Source organism: Lupinus angustifolius, chromosome LG09, assembly GCF_001865875.1.
Source record: "Lupinus angustifolius cultivar Tanjil chromosome LG09, LupAngTanjil_v1.0, whole genome shotgun sequence".
NCBI classification, from domain to species: Eukaryota; Viridiplantae; Streptophyta; class Magnoliopsida; order Fabales; family Fabaceae; genus Lupinus; species Lupinus angustifolius.
The window spans coordinates 2793805-2799998 of NC_032017.1; positions in this window are offsets into that span (position 1 = coordinate 2793805).

Here is a 6194-nt window from a genome sequence, read left to right on the forward strand (position 1 = left end):
ATTTTCCTTATTCAAAATGATCTTGTCTCCTCAAGAATTTGTTAATACTTAGTTTATGTTTCTTGTTAAGTGTTTATGTGCATATCAAATTAAATAAAAAACAACCAAAATATGTTCACTCATTATTTGTGCATTTACATGTTCATATGATTCATTCTATTAGGCAATTCCTTGTGGTTCGACGTAACCATATACTATACTACAATTGAATCTTGAAAGAGGTGTAAATTGTAAAATAGTAAAGTGTTATCAATAAATTTATTTGTTGAAACACCTTTTAATATACAAAAGTGATGAAACTAACTTACTAACTTTTATTTATTGTTATTTACATTCCGCAATTATTTATTCTTTAATACCAACCTTCCTTAAGGAAGAAGTTTGGTTTGTTAATAAAAGGAACCCGAAAGGGAGTAAAAAAATAAAGGTCACTTAACTTTTTTATGCTTTTGTTCTTTATTTATTTAATTGTTTATAACAACTAATTTTCGCACATTAGAATACCATTAAACCGGTGTTGGAATTTATTCCACAAAACCGAGATGGTATTCAAAGGTACTTAATAATTATGTAATAAGTATTTGCTTTGATACCATTATACCGGCGTTAGAATTTATTCTAACAAAGCCGAGATGGGGCAAAGAAGGAATAACTTACTCACATGATTATTAGAAGTAAGTTGTAACTGAAATATTATTGAAACCATTATACCGGCGTTGGAATTTATTTCAACAAAGCCGAGATGGCGAACAAAGAATAAAACCGAGTTCACATACTTAACCAAAAAGAAGAAAACACAAGAAAAGAGAGATAGCCTTTCAACATAGCTTGGGGATCTTGTCTCTTGGTGATCCACATATAATTTCCATTTGGAACATCATGCATTCTAATATTACATGTATTCAAAGTATGACCACGCAATCCACAATCAAAGCAAGTATGGGATTTAATATATGACATTTTCAAAACATCTACCTATTTCTTGTGAAATGTGTTCATTGCATGCATATATCCCAAACCAGATTTAATCCCAACATTTTTACATGTAGTAAGTAAGTTGTTTATTTTGTGACTACTAGATGAGAGTTAACTTTATCCTATAAGGCACTATTTTCCTTTTCCATGCAAGTGCAATTTTTACAAGTAGATATCACATTTAATTTAGTAGTAAAATCACAAGAAGAGTTAGCGTATTTACCATCAACTGTTTCATTTTCATTTTTAAGCATATCAATGAAATTTTGCAATTCACAAATTTTCTTTTCAAGATCTGAAATCAACCCTTTTCTATCCACATACTTTTTAGCTAACTTTTTAAGATCTTCATGCATTTCAACATAAGCATCATAAAGTATATCATACGTGGGAAATATATCGAAATTTGAAATAGAATCGGAAGAGTGTATCTCACTAGGCTCATCTTACTCACTTACTTGGCAAGAATTCAGATTTTGAGCCATTAAACATAGCTTGTATGATTCTTCATCTTCTGAGATGCTTGTTAATGTAGTGTCCTCTTTGGATGCATCCCAAACGATATATGCCTTTTTAACTTTGATGTCCCGAGTGTCTTTCTTGTTGTTATGTTCAATCTTCTTGAGAGAGGTAGGACATGTATACCTCATGTGACCTACTTTCCCACTCTTGTGGCAAGCTGCTTTGTCTTTGGGATACTTGCTCATTTTGATTGAACCTTCTTTATCTTACTTATGAAGCTTCTTGAGTCCTCCATTCTTTCTTAAGTACTTTCTGAATTTGTTGATGAGGAGGGACATGGCTTCATCATTAATGTCGGAATTGGACTCATCATCATCAAATTTATCTTTTTGATTTCTTGAATATGATTTTGTCGCTTTGAAAGTGATTTCTTGGATGTTCTCATCCATTTGATCATTGAGTGTCAGGCGTCTTAATTTTATCTCATGTTCTTGAAGTTTGCCAAATAATATTGTGAGCGTCATTTATTCCAAGTCCTTTGACTCCATGATGACAGTCACCTTGGGTTGCCATTTCCTGTCAATACATCTCAACACTTTATTCGGTAGTTCATGTTTGGAAAATGATTTATCTAATGCAATGAGATGGTTAATAATGTGAGTAAATTTCTTTTGCAAATCATAAATAGACTCATGTGGAAACATGCGAAATAACTCATACTCATGCATCAATATTTTAAATCTAGACTGTTTGACCTCACTAGTTCCTTCATGGATTACTTGTAAAGTGTCCCACATATCCTTGACACTATTGCACTGAGAAATCCAAAAGAACTCATCATAAGAAAGTGTGGAGGTTATAATATATTTTGCTTTCCAATCAAACTGCACTTTTCTCTTTTCCTCGTTGGTCAAGAGACTTCTTGGTTTCTCTTCGGTTTCTCCTTCTACCATGTATAATGGAACAAAAGGCCCATATTCTACGGCATCCCAAATATCTATATAAATGGCCTCAATAAAAATCCTCATACATATTTTCTAGTAGGCGTACTCCTCGCCACTGAAAATCGGAGGTTGTTGATAGATGCGCCATCCCCGCTAAAAGGGTTAGAAGAACCCATGGTAAAAGTGCCAAAGATCAATGATCTAAGCGGTTATGCTAGCACAATCATACTAGCTCTGATACCACTTCTTGGATCCCATAAGACTCTGTAACTAACCTAGAAGGGGGTGAATAGGTGATACGGTATACAATTATCGTTGCTCGATAAACAAATAGATTATACAAATTCACACATTGTTTAATCGCTTAACACCAAATTTAATCAATTAAATCATTCTGCAGATAATCGATTAACTAAACAACCTAATCGATTATTCAGTTCTTGTTCTATGAAAACAATATTCTTTGATATCCAAGATTACCAAGATTCAACTAAACATATATGCACTTCTTATAGATAATTAAGAACAATAAATGCACAGAACAAAATATGCAAATAATTCAGAATGATATGCATGTCTAGTTAATTAAATCAAGTAATACATAAATGTAAAGAGTTAAGGGTTGAGAAGAATGAGACGTAGCTTTTATCCTGGTTTGTTTTCAGGCGCACTTGTAAACTACGTTCAGGCCTCCCCTTCTGAGCTTGGGAGGTTTTTCTTCACTATGGAAATTATATGCTCTTTTACAAAAAAACTTCCAATACAAGAAACAAGACGCTCCTTTCTTGGAACCGATGAGGCTCTCAGTTTGGTTTAACTACTCAGCTCGCTTACTCGGATACTCACACCTTTCATGACTGTAGCCCCAGCCTCCGTTTCGTTCGAACCAAGACCTCTTTCTTTCGTGAAGATACTTACCTAACCGCAACTAGGGTTTTCCCAAACCAATTCTCTCTCAATGGTGATACTAAACACACCAAGAGAATATGTTTATGCCTTGTCTCAAATCTTTCAAGTTATTGATGCACTTATATGTGCAGAATAATCACTATTCTTGAATCTAAGAACCCCTCTACAAATCTCACAACTCAGAATACATAAAACATGCGATGCAAGGTTTCTTTTTACAAAAGATTTTACAATGAAGCTCTTTTTGGAGATCTTTCTAAAGATTCTTCCTTTTCTCTTTCTCAAAAGAACACTTTGAAAATCTCTCTAAAGATATGAAAGTAAAAGATAAATAATTTTCAGAAGAATCTATATGATTATGCTTCATTATTTCCCAATTGCAAAAGGAGGTGTCACGATAGAATCAAAACAATATTGATTCAAACAGTGAGAGCTTATGACTTACTACTATAATGGCAACAATAGTTTCGTTGACCCACCAGTTTTCTTCGAGCAAGTGACCAATGACCAAGCATAGACACAGAACAACGACGAAGAGTGATATTGGGACTACCTGTGCATGATCGTCAGCCATATTCTTCACCGTCTTGGCCACTAAATGGCACCATAATCATTACTTGTATTTCGTTCTACAGTTACACTTTTTTTTAATCTGCTGAATCTGAGTGTTAAAAATATATTGTGATTGTTATGAAACTTTTATACATTGCGATTACTCAACACTGAAGCATAAAATAGAAAGAAAGAAAATCCACTATTATCATTAACATATAACCTATTGCTACATTTCTGATCATAACAAGGTACATGAGAAGAAATAAATCAAGTTCAAACAAGCTACATTAGAGCAATGGTTATCGAGTAAGTTCATTCCTTTGATAACAAATATTGTAGGAGGTGAATTGATTATCATACAAAAGTAAATTAAATTATTTGTATGCAGGGACCAATTTTACCAACAAGTAAAGTTTAAGGGATAACTAGGAAGAAAAATAGTTCATAGTAGTTATTTGCATAAGACATAAAGTTTATGGGGGTTTTGTAGACTTTCCCCTTCTTTTTTTATACGCAAAGGTATCCCCTCACCCAATGAGTAAATAATTAATCTCTTTTGGAAATTGTGATCTTCCAATAAGTGTGATTCTCTGAAATCAAACATTAGACTTTTTGGTCATTATAGGAATCGAGTGAAACGTTACACCACTAGATCATCGCCTTAATTGTTGAATATAAAATAAAATAAAGTATATTGTCATTACTTAGATGAACCAACATTAAAGTATATTGTCATATATCCAAACAATGTAATTCTTACCAACAGATGTTGGTTCAAGTGATACATGCTTGATTCCCCTTAAGCAAGGTCTCGTATTCGAGTCTTGTGGATGAAAAAATGCCCGCTGAGAGAGTTAGCCCCACATATCTATGGATGTTCCCGGCTCAGACAAGATTGCCTCCAGTGCGAGGATACCTATGAGAAACCAAAAAAATAAATAATGTAATTCTTCAATTACATAAAAATTGTATCCAAATGATAAAGATAATAATGTTGTTCAATGATATACTAGCTTTATAAGTTGCCAATAAAATATCACAATTAAATAAATAACAATAGAGTGTGTTTTGTATATAAGTGGCCTTGCTTTTGGCTTATTATTTGAGTTTTTCTTTGTTGATTAAAACTTTAATATTTTATAATTATATATTTAATTTGTATAATGATTTTTTATTGTACAATGAAAATTTTGAACAATATATTAAAATCAAAATAAAATTTGAATAAGGTAATTATATTATACTCTGAATTTTTTAGTCTGAACAAAGATCTTAGTCCTAATATTTAAAAAAATGTAATTAGAAAAATCTTAGTTTTTCATATTTTTATAATATTTCCATTGAAAATGATTAGTAATTTTATAATTATTTACATCATTTTTTAAAATTATTAGTAATTATTTCTGATAATTATCAATTTATATTTATTTACTTATTCACTATTTATAATTAACTTACAATTTTTAGAAATTATTTTGTAATTTTATTTTAGTTTGGTGTAATTAATATGATATAATAAATTTTAAAATAGTAAATTTGACCAATAAATTATTAGAAGCTGATATATTTTCGGGAAAATTTAGTTTCTTTACTAAAAGTTACAAGTTAATTTTTTCAACAAATGACTCTAGTGGTTTATTGAGTCAATAAACTATAAAATTGCAAATTTGTATTGCTATAATAGCTACTTGATCTTAGGATTTTCCTAATAGTGTTTTTTTGGATGAATGGGTATTGATAATAGTTAAGATTCACTAAACTTATGATTTTCACAAATTGTCATTAAATCATCATTTGTTTTAAACATTAAACTCAACACTTCTCTGCATAGCATCCACCACAAAATTTAAAGCTCATAAAACTCTCACAAATCAACATCACATCATTATTTTCTTCATAAGGCTCAAATTCATTTCAAGAATAATGCTTTCTGTGTTCCCCATTACCTGTCTGTAGGATATAAACATAAAACGATGTAGCTAATTAATATAGTTAAATCTCATAATGTTTTTTTTTGTTTTTCATATATTTATTTCTAAATTAATTACTATTAATATTGCTTCACTAATTAAATCCTACTATAAGTTATGCTGATGACATAATTGAAAAAGTAGTTATTCATACTTTATTAAATTTCTAAGTTAGAAATGGATAGGTAAATAAAAACATTTTTTCTCCAAAATGACAATAGGGAAGGGAATGAGTAATCACATATTGTTTCTAACAATTTTTTCAAATATTTTCCATTAGAATATATATCTAATTTTATAAAGAAGTACAAAATCATAATTAAAAGTTAGAAAAAAGAAAAACATATAGCATGTATTTCTCCTAAATTAGATTTCAATA